Raw genomic sequence first — 22,025 nt, 5'->3', positions numbered from 1 at the left:
CGAAAACAGCAAGGCTATAGTATGGCAAAAATGTCAAAAAATGACATGTCCGAAAAACAGCTTAAAGCACCTTAAAACAGGTTAAAATAGCGTGCTGATGTACGCCATAGCATTAAAACATGCAAAAACGGTCTAAATGACCATAATATGGCACGTCGAAAAAATGACCAAAAAAGCAAGGCTATAGTATGGCAAAAATGTCAAAAAATGACACGTCCCAAAAACAGCTGAAAACACCTCAAAACAGCTTAAAATTGCATGCTGAGACACACCATAGCATTAAAACCTGCAAATATGACCCAAACTACCATAATTTCACATGTCCACAAAATGACCAAAACAGCAAGGCTATAGTATTGTAAAAAATTTGTTTAGAGACGTTTAGACACGCCACAGCAATAAAAAGTGTTAAAACTTCCCAATACACCATTATATAATATGTTGAAAAAATGACCAAAATCATAATCGTAATACATTTTATTAATTCGGCCTTTCTCAGCAGTCAAGGACACTTTACAGAGATAAAACAATTACAGTGAAACAACAGATCAAAGTTACACACAGCATGAAATGGAACAATGCAATTACACAGAGTAAGCAATCTTGAACCGTTGAGTTTTTTTCCTGGATTTGAAGAGAGGAAGAGAGTCAATGTTCATATGTCTGGTGGGACTGAATTCCAGAGTTTCGGAGCAGAGTGGCTGAAAGCTCTGCTCCCCGTCTCCCCGTCTCCCCGTTGCCCGTCTCTGGTGCTGAGACGGGCAGGGGTCAAAGGTGGAAGTAGGAGGAGGACCTGAGGGAGCGGGAGGAGATTGCGATGTGGCGGAGATCTGACAGGTAAGGAGGGGCGAGGTTGTGGATGGCCTTGAATGCATACAGGAGGATTTTGAGTTCTATTCTGAATTCAACCGGGAGCCAGTGGAGTTGCTGTGGGATGGGGGTGATGTGGTGAAATGAAGGGGTTTTGGTAATGATGTGAGCGGCTGAATTCTGGACCAGTTGAAGCTTATGCAGGGATTTGTGAGGGAGACAACAAGGAGGGAGTCACAGTAATCCATACGGGAGGTGATGAGGCTGTGAACAAGGACAGAAGGAGAATGCAGGGTGAGAGAGGGGAGGAGACGAAAAATGTTGTAGTGTTGCAGTGCAGCAATGCTGTAGAATGGCAAAAATGTAAAAATTTAATATGTCCCAAAAGCAGCTGAAAACACCTAAAAACAACATGAAATAGTGTGCTGAGAAACACCATAGCATTAAAACCTGCAAATATGGCCAAAAACATCATAGTATGGCACATCGAAAAAATGACCAAAAAAGCAAGGCTATAGTATGGCAAAAATGTCATAAAATTACATGTCCCAAAAACAGCTGAAACACCTAAAAACAGCTTAAAATTGCATGCTTAGACACGCCATAGCATTAAAACGTGCAAAAACGGCGTAAATGACCATAATATGGCACGTCGAAAAAAATGACCAAAAAAGCAAGGCTATAGTATGGCAAAAATGTCAAAAAATGACATGTCCCAAAAACAGCTGAAAACACCTCAAAACAGCTTAAATTAGCGTGCTGAGACACGCCAGAGCATTAAAACGTGCAAAAACGGCCTAAAACAACATATTAAGGCACGTTTAAAAAATGACCAAAAAAGCAAGGCTATAGTGTGGCAAAAATGTCAAAAAATGACATGTCCCAAAAACAGCTGAAAACACCTCAAAACAGCTTAAAATAGCGTGCTGACGTACACCATAGCATTAAAACGTGCAAAAATGGCCTAAAACAACATAATATGGCACGTCGAAAAAATGATGAAAACAGCAAGGCTATAGTATGGCAAAAATGTCAAGAAATGACATGTCCCAAAAACAGCTGAAAACACCCCAAAACAGCATCAAATAGCGTGCTAAGACACGCCATAGCATTAAAACATGCAAAAATGGCCAAAAACACCATATTAAGGCACGTTAAAAAAATGACCAAAAAAGCAAGGCTATAGTATGGCAAAAATGTCAAGAAATGACATGTCCCAAAAACAGCTGAAAACACCCCAAAACAGCATCAAATACCGTGCTAAGACACGCCATAGCATTAAAACATGCAAAAATGGCCTAAAACAACATATTAAGGCACGTTTAAAAAATGACCAAAACAGCAAGGCTATAGTATGGCAAAAATGTCAAAAAATGACATGTCCCAAAAAACAGCTGAAAACACCTAAAACAGCTTAAAATAGCGTGCTGAGACACGCCAGAGCATTAAAACGATGCAAAACGGCGAAATGACCATAATATGGCACGTCGAAAAAATGACCAAAAAAGCAAGGCTATAGTATGGCAAAAATGTCAAAAAATGACATGTCCGAAAAACAGCTGAAAACACCCCAAAACAGCATCAAATAGCGTGCTAAGACACGCCATAGCATTAAAACATGCAAAAATGGCCAAAAACACCATATTAAGGCACGTTAAAAAAATGACCAAAAAAGCAAGGCTATAGTATGGCAAAAATGTCAAGAAATGACATGTCCCAAAAACAGCTGAAAACACCCCAAAACAGCATCAAATACCGTGCTAAGACACGCCATAGCATTAAAACATGCAAAAATGGCCTAAAACAACATATTAAGGCACATTTAAAAAATGACCAAAACAGCAAGGCTATAGTATGGCAAAATGTCAAAAATGACATGTCCCAAAAACAGCTGAAAACACCTAAAACAGCTTAAAATAGCGTGCTGAGACACGCCAGAGCATTAAACGATGCAAAAACGGCGTAAATGACCATAATATGGCACGTCGAAAAAAATGACCAAAAAAGCAAGGCTATAGTATGGCAAAAATGTCAAAAAATGACATGTCCGAAAAACAGCTGAAAACACCCCAAAACAGCATCAAATAGCGTGCTAAGACACGCCATAGCATTAAAACATGCAAAAATGGCCTAAAACAACATATTAAGGCACGCTTAAAAATGACCAAAAAGCAAGGCTATAGTATGGCAAAAATGTCAAAAAATGACATGTCCCAAAAACAGCTGAAAACACCTCAAAACAGCTTAAATTAGCGTGCTGAGACACACCATAGCATTAAAACGTACAAAAACAGCCTAAAACAACATATTAAGGCACGTTTAAAAAATGACCAAAAAAGCAAGGCTATAGTGTGGCAAAAATGTCAAAAAATGACATGTCCCAAAAACAGCTGAAAACACCTCAAAACAGCTTAAAATAGCGTGCTGAGACACGCCACAGCATTAAAACGTGCAAAAACGACCTAAAACAACATAATATGGCACGTCGAAAAAATGATGAAAACAGCAAGGCTATAGTATGGCAAAAATGTCAAAAAATGACATGTCCCAAAAACAGCTGAAAAAACAGCTGAAAAAACCCCAAAACAGCATCAAATAGCGTGCTGAGACACACCTTAGTATTAAAACGTGCAAATATGGCCTAAAACAACATATTATAGCACGTCGAAAAAATGACCAAAATAGCAAGGCTATAGTATGGCAAAAATGTCAAAAAATGACATGTCCCAAAAACAGCTGAAAACACCTCAAAACAGCTTAAAATAGCGTGCTGACGTACGCCATAGCATTACAACGTGCAAAAACGGCCTAAAACAACATAATATGGCACGTTGAAAAAAAAATGATGAAAACAGCAAGGCTATAGTATGGCAAAAATGTCAAAAAATGACATGTCCCAAAAACAGCTGAAAACACCTCAAAACAGCATAAAATAGCGTGCTGAGACACGCCATAGCATTAAAACCTGCAAATATGGCCAAAAACACCATATTAAGGCACGTTAAAAAAAAAAGCAAGGCTATAGTATGGCAAAAATGTCAAAAAGGACATGTTCCAAAAACAGCTGAAAACATGTCAAAACAGCTGAAAATTGCATGCTGAGACACGCCAGAGCATTAAAACGTACAAATACGGACTAAAACACTATCATATAGTGTCTCGAAAAAATGACCAAAAAAGCAAGGCTATAGTATGGCAAAAATGTCAAAAAATGACATGTCCCAAAAACAGCTGAAAACACCTCAAAACAGCTTAAAATAGCGTGCTGAGACACGCCATAGCATTGAAACATGCAAATATGGCCAAAAACACCATATTAAGGCACGTTAAAAAAATGACCAAAAAAGCAAGGCTATAGTATGGCAAAAATGTCAAAAAATGACATGTCCCAAAAACAGCTGAAAACACCCCAAAACAGCATCAAATAGCGTGCTAAGACACGCCATAGCATTAAAACATGCAAAAATGGCCTAAAACAACATATTAAGGCACGTTTAAAAAATGACCAAAAAAGCAAGGCTATAGTATGGCAAAAATGTCAAAAAATGACATGTTCCAAAAACAGCTGAAAACATGTCAAAACAGCTGAAAATTGCATGCTGAGACACGCCAGAGCATTAAAACGCATACAACACGGACTAAAACACTATCATATAGCGTCTCGAAAAAATGGCCAAAAATGCAAGGCTATAGTATGGCAAAAACGTCAAAAAATGACATGTCCCAAAAACAGCTGAAAACACCTAAAAACAGCTTAAAATAGCGTGCTGAGACACGCCATAGCATTAAAACGTGCAAATATGGCCAAAAACAACACATTATAGCATGTCGCAAAAAATGACCAAAAAAGCAAGGCTATAGTATGGCAAAAATGTCAAGAAATGACATGTCCCAAAAACAGCTGAAACCACCTCAAAACAGCTTTAAATAGCGTGCTGAGACACGCCAGAGCATTAAAACGTGCAAAAACGGCCTAAAACAACATATTAAGGCACGTTTAAAAAATGACGAAAACAGCAAGGCTATAGTATGGCAAAAATGTCAAAAAATGACGTGTCCCAAAAACAGCTGAAAACACCTCAAAACAGTTAAAAAGCGTGCTGAGACACGCCATAGCATTAAAACGCAAATATGGCCAAAACACCATATTAAGGCACGTTACAAAATGACCAAAAAGCAAGGCTATAGTATGGCAAAATGTCAAAAATGACATGTCCCAAAAACAGCTGAAAACATGTCAAAACAGCTGAAAATTGCATGCTGAGACACGCCAGAGCATTAAAACGTACAAATACGGACTAAAACACTATCATATAGCGTCTCGAAAAAATGGCCAAAAATGCAAGGCTATAGTATGGCAAAAACGTCAAAAAATGACATGTCCCAAAAACAGCTGAAAACACCTAAAAACAGCTTAAAATAGCGTGCCGAGACACGCCAGAGCATTAAAACGTGCAAATATGGCCAAAAAACAACACATTATAGGCACGTTAAAAAATGACCAAAAAGCAAGGCTATAGTATGGCAAAATGTCAAGAAATGACATGTCCCAAAAACAGCTGAAACCACCTCAAAACAGCTTTAAATAGCGTGCTGAGACACGCCAGAGCATTAACGATGCAAATATGGCCTAAAACAACATATTAAGGCACATTTAAAAAAATGACCAAAAAAGCAAGGCTATAGTATGGCAAAAATGTCAAAAAATGACATGTCCCAAAAACAGCTGAAAACACCTCAAACAGTTAAAAAGCTGGTTGAGACACATATAACATTAAAAACGTGCAAAATATGGCCAAAAACACCATATTAAGGCAATGCTACAAAATGACCAAAAAAGGCTATAGTATGGCAAAATGTCAAAAATGACATGTCCCAAAAAAACAGCTGAAAAACATGTCAAACAGCTGAAAATTGCATGCTGAGACATATGAGCATTAAGCATAAACACGGACTAAAAACACTATCATATAGCTCTCAAAAAATGGCCAAAATCAAGGCTATAGTATGGCAAAATGTCAAGAAATGACATGTCCAAAACAGCTGAAAACACCCCAAAACAGCATCAAATACCGTATAAGACACGCCTATAGCATTAAAACATGCAAAATGGCCTAAAATAACATATTAAGGCACATTTAAAAAATGACCAAAACAGCAAGGCTATATAGTATGGCAAAATGTCAAAAAATGATATGTCCCAAAAACAGCTGAAACACCTTAAAACAGCTTGTAAAAATAGCGTGCTGAGACATCCAGAGCATTAAAACGATGCAAAACGTATGTAATGACCACAATATGGCACGTCAAAAAAATGACCAAAAAAGGCTATAGTATGGCAAAAAATGTCAAAATGACATGTCCGAAAACAGCTGAAAACACCCCAAAATAGCATCAAATGGCGTATAAGACACGCCATAGCATTAAAAACATGCAAAATGCCTAAAAACAAATATATTAAGGCACGTTTTTAAAATGACCAAAAAAGCAAAGGCTATAGTATGGCAAAATGTCAAAAATGATATGTCCCAAAAACAGCTGAAAACACCCTCAAAACAGCTTAAATTAGCGTGCTGAGACACAATTATAGCATTAAAACGCATAAAAACAGCTTCTAAAACAAATATATTAAGGCACGCTTAAAAAATGACCAAAAAGCAAGGCTATAGGTGGTGTAAAAATGTCAAAAATGACATGTCCCAAAAAACAGCTGAAAAACACCTCCAAAACAGCTTTTTAAAATAGCGTGGCTGAGACATCGCATTAAGACAAATGCAAAAACGACCTAAAACAACATAATATGCAAAACATTTAAAAATGATGAAAACAGCAAGGCTATAGTATGGCAAAAAAAATGTCAAAAATGACATGTCCAAAAACAGCTGAAAAAACAGCTGAAAAACCCCAAAACAGCATCAAATAGCGTGTTGAGACACACTTGTATTAAACGTAAAACATGGCCTAAAACAACATATTATAGCATCGTCGAAAAAATGACCAAAATAGTAAGGCTATAGTATGGCAAAATGTCAAAAAATGACATATCCCAAAAAACAGCTGAAACACACCTCAAAACAGCTTAAAATAAAAAGCTTGACAGATCGCCATAGCATTACAACGTGCAAAACCAAAACAACATAATATGGCATGTTGAAAAAATGATGAAAACAGTAAGGCTATAGTATGGCAAAAAGTCAAAAAATGACATGTCCCAAAAACAGTTGAAAACACTCAAACAGCATAATAGGCGTATGAGACACACCATAGCATTAAAACCTGCAAATATGGCCAAAAAAACACCATATTAAGGCACGTTAAAAAAAAGCAAAAGGCTATAGTATGGCAAAAATGTCAAAAAGACATGTTCAAAACAGCTGAAAACATGTCAAAACAGCTGAAAATTGCATGCTGAGACACGCCAGAGCATTAAAACGCATAACACGGACTAAAACACTATCATATAGCGCCTCGTAAAAATGGCCAAAAATGCAAGTAGTATAGTATGGCAAAATGTCAAGAAATGACATGTCAAAAACAGCTGAAACCACTCAAAATAGCTAAATAGCGTATGAGACACGCCAGAGCATTAAAACGCAAAAAAACGGCTCAAACAATACACATATATATGTACGAAAAAAAATGACGAAAACAGCAATATATAGTATGGCAAAATGTCAAAAATGACATGTCCCAAAAACAGCTGAAAACACCTCAAATAGCATAAATAGCGTGTTGAGACACGCCATATAGCATTAAAACCTGCAAATATTAATAAAACACCATATTAAGGCACGTTAAAAAAAGCAAGGCTATAGTATAGAAAAAATGTCAAAAGGACATGTTCCTAAAAACAGCTGAAAACATGTCAAACAGCTGAAAATTGCATGCTGAGACACGCCAGAGCATTAAAATGCATAAACACGGACTAAAACACTATCATAGCATTGTCTCAAAAAATGACCAAAAAAAGCAAGGCTATAGTATGGCAAAATGTCAAAAAATGACATGTCCCAAAAAACAGCTGAAAACACCTCAAAATGATAGCTTAAAAGAAGGCATGAGACACGCTATAGCATTGAAAACATGCAAATATGGCTAAAAACACCATAATATAAGGCACGTTAAAAATGATCAAAAAGCAAGGCTATAGTATGGCAAAATGTCAAAAATGAGCATGTCCCAAAAACAGCTGAAACACCCCCAGTAAAACAGCATCAAATAGCGGTATAAGACACGCCATAGCATTAAAAACATGCAAAAATGGCCTAAAACAACATATATTAAGGCACGCTTTAAAAAATGACCAAAAAGCAAGGCTATAGTATGGCAAAAATGTCAAAAATGACATGTTCCAAAACAGCTGAAAACATGTCAAAACAGCTGAAAATTGCATGCTGAGACACGCCAGAGCATTAAACGCATAAACACGGACTAAAACACTATCATATAGCGCTCAAAAAATGGCCAAAATGCAAGGCTATAGTATGGCAAAACGTCAAAAATGATATGTCCCAAAAACAGCTGAAAAACACCTAAAACAGCTTAAAATAGCGTGGTCTGAGACACGCCATAGCATTAAAACGCAAATATGGCCAAAAACAACACATCATAGCATGTCGCAAAAAATGACCAAAAAAGCAAGGCTATAGTATGGCAAAAATGTCAAGAAATGACATGTCCCAAAAACAGCTGAAACCACCTCAAAACAGCTTTAAATAGCGTGCTGAGACACGCCAGAGCATTAAAACGTGCAAAAACGGCCTAAAACAACATATTAAGGCACGTTTAAAAAATGACCAAAAAAGCAAGGCTATAGTATGGCAAAAATGTCAAAAAGGACATGTCCCAAAAACAGCTGAAAACACCTCAAAACAGCTTAAAAGCGTGCTGAGACACGCCATAGCATTAAAACGTGCAAATATGGCCAAAACACCATATTAAGGCATCGCTACAAAATGACCAAAAAAGCAAGGCTATAGTATGGCAAAAATGTCAAAAAATGACATGTCCCAAAAACAGCTGAAAACATGTCAAAACAGCTGAAAATTGCATGCTGAGACACGCCAGAGCATTAAACGCATAACACGGACTAAAACACTATCATATAGCGTCTCGAAAAAATGGCCAAAAATGCAAGGCTATAGTATGGCAAAAATGTCAAGAAATGACATGTCCCAAAAACAGCTGAAAACACCCCAAAACAGCATCAAATACCGTGCTAAGACACGCCATAGCATTAAAACATGCAAAAATGGCCTAAAACAACATATTAAGGCACATTTAAAAAATGACCAAAACAGCAAGGCTATAGTATGGCAAAAATGTCAAAAAATGACATGTCCCAAAAACAGCTGAAAACACCTAAAAACAGCTTAAAATAGCGTGCTGAGACACGCCAGAGCATTAAAACGTGCAAAAACGGCGTAAATGACCATAATATGGCACGTCGAAAAAAATGACCAAAAAAGCAAGGCTATAGTATGGCAAAAATGTCAAAAAATGACATGTCCGAAAAACAGCTGAAAACACCCCAAAACAGCATCAAATAGCGTGCTAAGACACGCCATAGCATTAAAACATGCAAAAATGGCCTAAAACAACATATTAAGGCACGTTTAAAAAATGACCAAAAAAGCAAGGCTATAGTATGGCAAAAATGTCAAAAAATGACATGTCCCAAAAACAGCTGAAAACACCTCAAAACAGCTTAAATTAGCGTGCTGAGACACACCATAGCATTAAAACGTACAAAAACAGCCTAAAACAACATATTAAGGCACGTTTAAAAAATGACCAAAAAAGCAAGGCTATAGTGTGGCAAAAATGTCAAAAAATGACATGTCCCAAAAACAGCTGAAAACACCTCAAAACAGCTTAAAATAGCGTGCTGAGACACGCCATAGCATTAAAACGTGCAAAAACGACCTAAAACAACATAATATGGCACGTCGAAAAAATGATGAAAACAGCAAGGCTATAGTATGGCAAAAATGTCAAAAAATGACATGTCCCAAAAACAGCTGAAAAAACAGCTGAAAAAACCCCAAAACAGCATCAAATAGCGTGCTGAGACACACCTTAGTATTAAAACGTGCAAATATGGCCTAAAACAACATATTATAGCACGTCGAAAAAATGACCAAAATAGCAAGGCTATAGTATGGCAAAAATGTCAAAAAGGACATGTTCCAAAAACAGCTGAAAACATGTCAAAACAGCTTAAATAGCGTGCTGAGACACGCCATAGCATCACAACGTGCAAAAACGGCCTAAAACAACATAATATGGAAGGTTGAAAAAAAAATGATGAAAACAGCAAGGCTATAGTATGGCAAAAATGTCAAAAATGACATGTCCCAAAACAGCTGAAAACACCTCAAAACAGCATAAAATAGCGTGCTGAGACACACCATAGCATTAAAACCTGCAAATATGGCCAAAAACACCATATTAAGGCACCTTAAAAAAAAAAGCAAGGCTATAGTATGGCAAAAATGTCAAAAAGGACATGTTCCAAAAACAGCTGAAAACATGTCAAAACAGCTGAAAATTGCATGCTGAGACACGCCAGAGCATTAAAACGCATAACACGGACTAAAACACTATCATATAGCGTCTCGAAAAAATGGCCAAAAATGCAAGGCTATAGTATGGCAAAAATGTCAAGAAATGACATGTCCCAAAAACAGCTGAAACCACCTCAAAACAGCTTAAAATAGCGTGCTGAGACACGCCAGAGCATTAAAACGTGCAAAAACGGCCTAAAACAACATAATATGGCACGTCGAAAAAAAAAATGACGAAAACAGCAAGGCTATAGTATGGCAAAAATGTCAAAAAATGACATGTCCCAAAAACAGCTGAAAACACCTCAAAACAGCATAAATTAGCGTGTTGAGACACGCTTATAGCATTAAAACCTGCAAATATGGCCTAAAACACCATATTAAGGCACGTTAAAAAAAAAAAAAGCAAGGCTATAGTATGGCAAAATGTCAAAAGGACATGTTCCAAAAACAGCTGAAAACATGTCAAAACAGCTGAAAATTGCATGCTGAGACACGCCAGAGCATTAAAACGTACAAATACGGACTAAAACACTATCATATAGTGTCTCGAAAAAATGACCAAAAAAGCAAGGCTATAGTATGGCAAAAATGTCAAAAAATGACATGTCCCAAAAACAGCTGAAAACACCTCAAAACAGCTTAAAATAGCGTGCTGAGACACGCCATAGCATTAAAACATGCAAATATGGCCAAAAACACCATATTAAGGCACGTTAAAAAAATGACCAAAAAAGCAAGGCTATAGTATGGCAAAAATGTCAAAAAATGACATGTCCCAAAAACAGCTGAAAACACCCCAAAACAGCATCAAATAGCGTGCTAAGACACGCCATAGCATTAAAACATGCAAAAATGGCCTAAAACAACATATTAAGGCACGTTTAAAAAATGACCAAAAAAGCAAGGCTATAGTATGGCAAAAATGTCAAAAAATGACATGTTCCAAAAACAGCTGAAAACATGTCAAAACAGCTGAAAATTGCATGCTGAGACACGCCAGAGCATTAAAACGTACAAATACGGACTAAAACACTATCATATAGCGTCTCGAAAAAATGGCCAAAAATGCAAGGCTATAGTATGGCAAAAACGTCAAAAAATGACATGTCCCAAAAACAGCTGAAAACACATAAAACAGCTTAAAATAGCATGTGCTGAGACACGCCATAGCATTAAAACAGCAAATATGGCCAAAACAACACATTATAGCATGTCGCAAAAAATGACCAAAAAGCAAGGCTATAGTATGGCAAAATGTCAAGAAATGACATGTCCCAAAAACAGCTGAAACCACCTCAAAACAGCTTTAAATAGCGTGGTTGAGACACGCCAGAGCATTAAAACGCATGCAAAACGGCCTAAAACAACATATTAAGGCACGCTTAAAAATGACGAAAACAGCAAGGCTATAGTATGGCAAAAATGTCAAAAAATGACATGTCCCAAAAACAGCTGAAAACACCTCAAAACAGCTTAAAAAAGCGTGCTGAGACACGCCATAGCATTAAAACGTGCAAATATGGCCAAAAACACCATATTAAGGCACGTTACAAAAATGACCAAAAAAGCAAGGCTATAGTATGGCAAAAATGTCAAAAAATGACATGTCCCAAAAACAGCTGAAAACATGTCAAAACAGCTGAAAATTGCATGCTGAGACACGCCAGAGCATTAAAACGTACAAATACGGACTAAAACACTATCATATAGCGTCTCGAAAAAATGGCCAAAAATGCAAGGCTATAGTATGGCAAAAACGTCAAAAAATGACATGTCCCAAAAACAGCTGAAAACACCTAAAAACAGCTTAAAATAGCGTGCTGAGACACGCCAGAGCATTAAAACGTGCAAATATGGCCAAAAACAACATATTATAGCATGTCGCAAAAAATGACCAAAAAAGTAAGGCTATAGTATGGCAAAAATGTCAAGAAATGACATGTCCCAAAAACAGCTGAAACCACCTCAAAACAGCTTTAAATAGCGTGCTGAGACACGCCAGAGCATTAAAACGTGCAAAAACGGCCTAAAACAACATATTAAGGCACGTTTAAAAAATGACAAAAAAAGCAAGGCTATAGTATGGCAAAAATGTCAAAAAGGACATGTCCCAAAAACAGCTGAAAACACCTCAAAACAGCTTAAAATAGCGTGCTGAGACACGCCATAGCATTAAAACGTGCAAATATGGCCAAAAACAACATATTATAGCACGTCGAAAAAATGACGAAAACAGCAAGGCTATAGTATGGCAAAAATGTCAAAAAATGACATGTCCCAAAAACAGCTGAAAACACCTCAAAACAGCTTAAAATAGCGTGCTGAGACACGCCATAGCATTAAAACGTGCAAATATGGCCAAAAACACCATATTAAGGCACGTTAAAAAAATGACCAAAAAAGCAAGGCTATAGTATGGCAAAAATGTCAAAAAATGACATGTCCCAAAAACAGCTGAAAACACCTCAAAACAGCTTAAAATAGCGTGCTGAGACACGCCATAGCATTAAAACGTGCAAATATGGCCAAAAACAACATATTATAGCATGTCGCAAAAAATGACCAAAAAAGCAAGGCTATAGTATGGCAAAAATGTCAAGAAATGACATGTCCCAAAAACAGCTGAAACCACCTCAAAACAGCTTTAAATAGCGTGCTGAGACACGCCAGAGCATTAAAACGTGCAAAAACGGCCTAAAACAACATATTAAGGCACGTTTAAAAAATGACGAAAACAGCAAGGCTATAGTATGGCAAAAATGTCAAAAAATGACATGTCCCAAAAACAGCTGAAAACACCTCAAAACAGCTTAAAATAGCGTGCTGAGACACGCCATAGCATTAAAACGTGCAAATATGGCCAAAAACACCATATTAAGGCACGTTACAAAAATGACCAAAAAAGCAAGGCTATAGTATGGCAAAAATGTCAAAAAATGACATGTCCCAAAAACAGCTGAAAACATGTCAAAACAGCTGAAAATTGCATGCTGAGACACGCCAGAGCATTAAAACGTACAAATACGGACTAAAACACTATCATATAGCTGCCTCAAAAAATGGCCAAAATGCAAGGCTATAGTATGGCAAAAATGTCAAAAAGGACATGTTCCAAAAACAGCTGAAAACACGTCAAGACAGCTTAAAATAGTGTGCTGAGACACGCTATAGCATTAAAACGTGCAAATATGGCCAAAACAACATATTATAGCACGTCAAAAAAAATGACCAAAAACAGCAAGGCTATAGTATGGCAAAATGTCAAGAAATGACATGTCCCAAAAACAGCTGAAACCACCTCAAAACAGCTTTAAATAGCGTGCTGAGACACGCCAGAGCATTAAAACGTGCAAAAACGGCCTAAAACAATATATTAAGGCACGTTTAAAAAATGACCAAAAAAGCAAGGCTATAGTATGGCAAAAATGTCAAAAAGGACATGTCCCAAAAACAGCTGAAAACACCTCAAAACAGCTTAAAATAGCGTGCTGAGACACGCTTATAGCATTAAAACGTGCAAATATGGCCAAAAACAACATATTATAGCACGTCGAAAAAATGACCAAAAAAGCAAGGCTATAGTATGGCAAAAATGTCAAAAAATGACATGTCCCAAAAACAGCTGAAAACACCTCAAAACAGCTTAAAATAGCGTGCTGAGACACGCCATAGCATTAAAACGTGCAAATATGGCCAAAAACACCATATTAAGGCACGTTAAAAAAATGACCAAAAAAGCAAGGCTATAGTATGGCAAAAATGTCAAGAAATAACATGTCCCAAAAACAGCTGAAAACACCTCAAAACAGCTTAAAATAGCGTGCTGAGACACACCTTAGTATTAAAACGTGCAAATATGGCCTAAAACAACATATTATAGCACGTCGAAAAAATGACCAAAATAGCAAGGCTATAGTATGGCAAAAATGTCAAAAAATGACATGTCCCAAAAACAGCTGAAAACACCTCAAAACAGCTTAAAATAGCGTGCTGAGACACGCCATAGCATTAAAACGTGCAAATATGGCCTAAAACACCATAATATGGCACGTTTAAAAAAAAATGACCAAAACAGCAAGGCTATAGTATGGCAAAAATCTCAAAAAATGACATGTCCCAAAAACAGCTGAAAACACCTCAAAACAGCATAAAATAGCGTGCTGAGACACGCCATAGCATTAAAACCTGCAAATATGGCCAAAAACACCATATTAAGGCACGTTAAAAAAAAAAGCAAGGCTATAGTATAGCAAAAATGTCAAAAAGGACATGTTCCAAAAACAGCTGAAAACATGTCAAAACAGCTGAAAATTGCATGCTGAGACACGCCAGAGCATTAAAACGTACAAATACGGACTAAAACACTATCATATAGCGTCTCGAAAAAATGACCAAAATAGCAAGGCTATAGTATGGCAAAAATGTCAAAAAATGACATGTCCCAAAAACAGCTGAAAACACCTCAAAACAGCTTAAAATAGCGTGCTGAGACACACCATAGCATTAAAACGTACAAAAAGGGCCAAAAACACCATAATATGGCACGTCGAAAAAATGACCAAAACAGCAAGGCTATAGTATGGCAAAAATGTCAAAAAATGACATGTCCCAAAAACAGCTGAAAACACCCCAAAACAGCATCAAATAGCGTGCTAAGACACACCATAGCATTAAAACATGCAAAAATGGCCTAAAACAACATATTAAGGCACCTTAAAAATAACCAAAATAGCAAGGCTATAGTATGGCAAAAATGTCAAAAAGGACATGTTCCAAAAACAGCTGAAAACATGTCAAAACAGCTGAAAATTGCATGCTGAGACACGCCAGAGCATTAAAACGTACAAATACGGACTAAAACACTATCATATAGCGTCTCGAAAAAATGGCCAAAAATGCAAGGCTATAGTATGGCAAAAATGTCAAAAAATGACATGTCCCAAAAACAGCAGCTTAAAATAGCGTGCTGAGACACGCCATAGCATTAAGACGTGCAAATATGGCCTCAAACAACATAATTTGGCACAACACAAAAACGACAAAAAAAGCAAGGCTATAGTATGGCAAAAACATCAAAAAATGACATGTCCCAAAAACAGCTGAAAACACCTCAAAACAGCATAAAATATCTTGCTGAGACACGCCATAGCATTAAAACCTGCAAATATGGCCTAAAACAACATATTAAGGCACATTTAAAAAAATGACCAAAAAAGCAAGGCTATAGTATGGCAAAAATGTCAAAAAATGACATGTCCCAAAAACAGCTGAAAACACCTCAAAACAGCTTAAAATAGTGTGCTGAGACACACCAGAGCATTAAAACGTGCAAAAACGGCCTAAAACAACATAATATGGCACGTCGAAAAAATGACCAAAAAAGCAAGGCTATAGTATGGCAAAAATGTCAAAAAGGACATGTTCCAAAAACAGCTGAAAACACGTCAAGACAGCTTAAAATAGCGTGCTGAGACACGCTATAGCATTAAAACGTACAAAAACGGCCCAAAACACTATAACATAGCATTTCGAAAAAATGACCAAAAAAGCAAGGCTATAGTATGGCAAAAACGTCATAAAATGACATGTCCCAAAAACAGCTGAAAACACCTCAAAACAGTATAAAATAGTGTGCTGGGACATGCCATAGTATTAAAACGTGCAAAAATGGCCCCAAACACTATAACATAGCATTTCGAAAAAATGACCAAAAAAGCAAGGCTATGGTATGGCAAAAACATCAAAAAATGACATGTCCCAAAAACACCTCAAAACAACATAAAATACCATGCTGAGATGTGCTATAGCATTAAAACATGCAAATATGGCCAAAAACACCAAAATATGGCACGTCGAAAAAATGACCAAAAAAGCAAGGCTATAGTATGGCAAAAATGTCAAAAAATTACGTCCCAAAAACAGCTGAAAACACCTCAAAACAGCATAAAATACCGTGCTGACACATGCCATAGCAATAACGTACAAAAATGGCCTGAAACAAGGCTATAGTATGGGAAAAAATGTCAAAAAATTACATGTCTCAAAAACAGCTGAAAACACCTTAAAACGGCTTAAAATTGCATGCTGAGATACACCTTAGCATTAAATTCTGCAAAAACTGTCCAAAACACTATAATATAGCATCTCGAAAAAAATACCAAAAAAGCAAGGTTATAGTTTGATAAAAATGTAAAAATTTGACACGTCCCAAAAACAGCTGGAAACACCTCAAAACCGCATGTAATAACATGTTGAGATACGTCATGGCATAGAATGATGCAAAAACGGCAAAAAACACCATAAGATGGCATGTCAAAAAAATAGCCCAAAAATCAAGTCAGGCAAAAAATGTCCAACAATGTCATGTCCCCAAAACAGCTGAAAACTGCATAAAATAGCGTGCCGAGACACGCCATGGCATAGAATGATGCAAAAAAGGCCAGAAACCTCATAGTGTAGCATGTCAAAAAAAAAAAAGCCAAAAAGGCAATAGTATAGTATGTCGAAAAAAGTCAAATTTTGACCGCTTGTAAAAATGGCTGATAACATAGAGTAGCTTGTAGAGATGCATCATAGTATACAATGTGGGATTGATGGCCAAAAAAGGCTAAAAAGTTCATAATTTAGCATGTCAAAAAAATGGCAAAAAAGACAATAGTATAGTATGTCAAAAAAAGTCACAATTGACCCCTCCTAAAAATGGCTTAAAACAACATATTGCTTGTAGAGATGTGTCATAGTATACAATGTGGAAATAAAGGCTAAAAAAGGCCCAAAACAACATTATTCAGCATGTCGAAAAAATGGCCAAAATGCCATAGTGTAGTATGTCGAAAAATGTCAAATTTTGAAATGTCATAAAAATGGCTGAAAACAACATATTTGAATCTGTAGAGACCAGTCATAGTATGCAATGCTTAAAAAAAGGCCAAAAATGTCATAGTATAGTATGTCGTCAAAAATTGCCCAAAAATGTCATAGTATAGAATCACACACATGCAGGTGAAATACTGCGCCCCATGGTCACACATAATACACAAACACATTCACAGGCTGCAATTAAAAAGTGCTTATCCCTTTTTAAAAAAAGGATTTAAAAGCGCTCGTAGGCAAAATGAACGAATAAATAAACAGTGTGAAAAGCTTAAGGTGAATTAAAAACCTGAATAAAGTGCTGCGGAGGTGTCCCCTCCTTTCTCATGAAGGGTGATGTGGGAGAGGAGGCAACACTCGGAGAGTGTTCAGAGTTCTTCTGGCTTGTGGAAAGAAGCTGTTACCCAGTTTATTTGACCTTGCTTGTGTGCCTTCTCCCAGATGGCAATCGTTCGAAGAGGTGGTGGGAGGGGTCCGCCATAATGTTGACAGTTCTCCTGATACACCTTTTGGTGTAAATGTCACTCAAAGCAGGGAGGGAGATGCCTATGATTTTCTCTGCCGTTGTCACAACTTTTTGCAGGGCCTTCCTGTTGGCCGCTTTACAGTTCCCGTACCAGACAGGGATGCACTGTGTCAGGATGCTCTCAGTGGTTCCAGTGTAGAATGATGACATGATGGAAGGGGGGGTGTTCACTTTCCTCAGCCATGGCAGGAAGTGAAGTCATTGCTGGGCTTTCTTGGTGAGAGCTGTGGTGTTCATGGACCAGTTGAGGACCTTTGTAATGTTAACGCCCAGGAAAAAATGACCCCATGTCATCAAAAATGAACGAAAACGTCACCAAAACATCATGCTAGTGTGTCATCAATAATGACTCCAAAACGTGATAGCATAACGTCAAAAATGACCCAAAAACGTCATAGTATAGTATGTCTTCAGAAATGCCCAAAAAATGTCATAGTATAGTATGTTGTCAAAAATTGGCCAAAATGACCCAAAACTAAATAGTATAGCATGTCATCAAAAATGTGACAAATACGTCATAGTAGGTCAGACAAAACAAAACATCATAGTATAGTATGTTGTAAAAATGTGACCAAAACGTCATAGTATAGCATGTCATCAAAATTGTAACCAAAACGTTGTAGTATAATGTCTTAAAAAATGTCACCAAAACGTCATAGGAATGTATGTCGTCAAATATGTGACCAAAATGTGATCAAAATATCATAGTATAGGATGTCATCAAAAATGTCACCAAAACGTGACGAAAACATCATAGTATGTTGTATCTTGTAAAAAATGTGAGTAAAGTGTCAGTATAGTATGTCGAGAAAAATGTGACAAAAACATCACAGTATTGAGTGTTCTCAAAAATGCGACAAAAAAGACATAGTATCGTATGTCGTCAGAAATGTGAGCAAAACTTCATAATTAAGTATGACGTAAAAATCATGACCAAAATGCCATAGTATAGCATGTTGTAAAAGATGCGACCAAAACGTAATAGTATGGTATGTCGTCAAAAATGTAACCAAAAGGTGACCGAAATGTCATGCTATAGTAAGTTGTCAAAATCGTGACCAAAACAGGCAACCTCTAGCTCACTGGGTAGAGTGTGTGCCCCATCCTGCAGTGGCCCGGGTTCGAGTCCGGCTTGTGGCCCTTTGCTGCGTGTCGTTCTCCTATCTCTGTCCCACCTTTCCTGTCTCTCTCAAGCTGTCCTAAAAAATAAAGGGAAAAAATAATCTTCACCAAAAGGTCATAATATAATATGTTGTCAAAAACGTGACCAAAACGTTATAGTATAGTATGTTATGAAAAATGTGACCAAAATGTGATAGTATAGTATGTCGTGAAAAAAGTGACCAAAACATGACCAAAATGTCATAGTGTAGTGTGTCATCAAACATGTGACCCAAACGCCATAGTATAGTATGTCGTGAAAATTTCACCAAAAGTCATAGTATAGTATGTTGTCAAAAATGTGGCCAAAACATCGTAGTATAGTATGTCGTCAAAAACCTGACCAAAACGTCATAGTATATTATGTCGTGAAAAATGTGGCCAAAAAGTCATCGTATAGTCTGTCGTCATAAACGTGACCAAATCATCATAGTATAGTACGTCCATAAAAACATGTCAAAAACGTTATGGTATAGTATGTCATCAAAAATGTGACCAAATAATCATAGTATAGTATGTTGTCAAGTCAAGTCAATTTTATTCATAAAGCCCATTATCATTAATTCTGCTAAAAAAAAAACAAACCTGTAACGGGGCGAAAAAAAATGGTAGAAACCTCAACAAGAGAGACTGAGGAGGGATCCCTCTTCCAGGATGGACAGACCTGCAATATATGTAGTAAATTACAATTAAACAACAACATATCATATAACAATAGTGATAGACATAAAATTAATAAATGCAATTTATGATAGCTTGTGATGTTACATGCAAATATCCTAACTGCTGATAACAGTCCCATGTGTATATTAATAGTGGAGGCATGACTCATAATAATGGCAGTAGAGGGTGACGTCGGGCAGGATCACAGCATCGGCGCAACCAAGGCCCACGACACAGGCGCAGCGTCAGACAGGACCACAGCAACAGAACAACCAAGACCACGATCCAGGCTGAGGTACAGCATCAGTGCAGCTACAGCACGAGCACAGCCAAAGGCAGGATCACAGCATCAGCACAGCCATCACCACAATCCAGGCGCAGTCAACATTACAGCCAAGATCTGGGAAAACTACGACACAAGGGAGCACAAATAATCCGGAGAAGAAGCCGAGTTAGTGTAATGCAGTAAAAAGACATGAGCAGTTGCAGATGGAGGGAGCAAGAAAAGGAAAAAGGAGCTCAGTGTATCATAGAAAGTCCCCCAGCAGACTCAACCTATGTAAGCCTAACAAACATGAGCCAGTCGTAATTATAAGCTTTATCAAAGAGGAAAGTCTTGAGTCTACCCTTAAAAATGGACACAGTGTCTGCCTCCCTGACCAAAACTGAAAGATGGTTCCATAAAAGAGGAGCATGGTAACTGAAGGCTCTGGCTCCCATCCTACTTTTAGATACTTCAGGAACCACAAGTAACCCTGCGTTTTCAGTGCACAGTGCTCTTGAGGGTTGATAGAGAACTGTGAGCTGTGAAAGATAAGAAAGAGCCTGATCATTCAACGCTTTGTAAGTAAAGAGAAGGGTTTTAAATTCAGTTTTGGATTTTAGGGAGCCATTGCAAAGAAGCTAAAACGGGAGAAATATAATCCCTTTTCTTGGTTCCTGTTAGTACATGTGCAGCAGCGTATGCAGTGGATTGAAACATTATAATCAAGAACTATGCTTAGGTTTGACACTGTCCTGTAATGAAAGAGACAATTACAATGACAGAGATCAATTTAGTTTCTGGGCAAATCAAAGTAAAATTAATTTCTCGGATTGAACAATATCTGAGATGAATACCAACACACCGCTCTATTAGCTGTACTATAACAGCAGTTTAAAAAAAGATTTCAGCAAATCAGGGCCAAGCATATCCTAAACATATGAAGTGGTGATATGATTCGAAGGAATGACATCACATTTAATGTGAAATTAATATAACCTTCATTAAAAATATATAGTGACCCTTTCATGTATAATATGATGTGTCACTTTGGTTTTGTGAATGTGAATAAAAATCTTACCAAATCTACCCTCAGTCAGCAGTGCCCGCTCTGGTCCCAGGGATGCATTTCACAATGACCGCTGGTGACACTAACCTCACGTTTTGCAAAACAGAGCTGCCAATTACCAAAGTTGTTTCATCAGCGGGTGTGTTGCTGAGCAGGGAGATCTTATTTGAGACGTGAAGTGTGTGTGTGTGTGTGTGTGTGTGTGTGTGTGTGTGTGTGTGTGTGTGTGTGTGTGTGTGTGTGTGTGTGTGTGTGGGGGGGTGAACCGTGGGCTTCCAAGTCGGTCCGCACCGGCTACACTGGGGCTTGCTAGCTATTGCACCTTGTGCGGGTTTGGAGCCCGGCTTCCAGATCGCTAAGCCTCGCCTCCAAGGCAGCAAATAAACTACACGTATTACAAGTACCATTGTCGCTTAAGGAGGCAGAGGACTAACTAAACATCTGAGACACCGAGCAGGAGAGAGCAGCAGAGGAGGGAGAAAGAGGAGGGAGAAGCCATCGCTAACCAGAGCTAAAGTAGCTAATGAGCTAGCAATGAGTGAACGGCTATGTGATTAAACAGGAAAACCACTGAGAGGAGAAGACAGCAGTGAGTGCTTGAGGAAAACTTGAGTGAGTTTAAATCACATGCGAGTGATAAGCAGCCGGAGAAAGCAGCAAGTTAGATGACTAGCTGGGAATCGCTCGCAAGTGCGGCACAGCGACGCTACAAGAAAACAAACACAGAAGCACCGGAAGTGAGGTAACACGCTTACCGCAGTACGTCAGCACGTCAGGTCCCAGAGCCCCACACAGCTAATGTTTCAAAAAACGTGACCAAAATGTAGTATGTGGTCAAAAATGCGACTGAACGTCACAGTAAAGTGAGTAATCAGAATGTGACCAAAACGTCATAGTATTATATGTCTTCAAAAATGTGACCCAAACGTCATAATATAGTATGTTGTCACCAGTGTTACCAAAACTCCAAAATGTGACAAAAACGACATAGTATAGTCTGTCTTCAAAAATATGACCAAAAGGTCTTAGTATAGCATGTAATCAAGAATGTGACCAAAACGGCATAGTATATTATACCGTCACCAATGTGAC

The 22,025-nt window shown here is 37.7% G+C and overlaps 2 long non-coding RNA genes across 6 annotated transcripts in view; one reads left to right on the top strand and one right to left on the bottom strand.

Annotated features, from left to right (window-relative positions):
- Window positions 1-22,025, top strand: part of LOC148187467 (uncharacterized) — a 51,903-nt gene that overhangs the window by 23,948 nt on the left and 5,930 nt on the right. The gene's annotated exons all lie outside the window — the stretch shown is intronic.
- Window positions 469-21,722, bottom strand: LOC148187468 (uncharacterized). 5 transcript variants are annotated; one of them, XR_015778618.1, is made up of 4 exons: window positions 19,525-20,867; window positions 18,862-18,977; window positions 17,542-18,030; window positions 469-1,074 (listed from the first exon to the last, which is right to left on the bottom strand). It is a non-coding gene; the product is annotated as an uncharacterized LOC148187468 (long non-coding RNA). The 5 variants fall into 5 exon arrangements; XR_015778619.1 differs by lacking the exon at window positions 469-1,074 and having other exon boundaries at window positions 15,773-18,030; window positions 19,525-19,603; window positions 19,708-20,893; XR_015778617.1 differs by lacking the exon at window positions 469-1,074 and adding an exon at window positions 21,689-21,722 and having other exon boundaries at window positions 15,774-18,030; window positions 19,525-20,011.

Source organism: Plectropomus leopardus, chromosome 14 (assembly GCF_026936395.1).
Source record: "Plectropomus leopardus strain MGB_pleo_1.0 chromosome 14, ASM2693639v1, whole genome shotgun sequence".
In the NCBI taxonomy this organism is placed as follows: Eukaryota; Metazoa; Chordata; class Actinopteri; order Perciformes; family Serranidae; genus Plectropomus; species Plectropomus leopardus.
The sequence above is the reverse complement of the archived record's forward strand: the minus strand, read 5'-3'. Positions and strand labels throughout refer to the sequence as shown.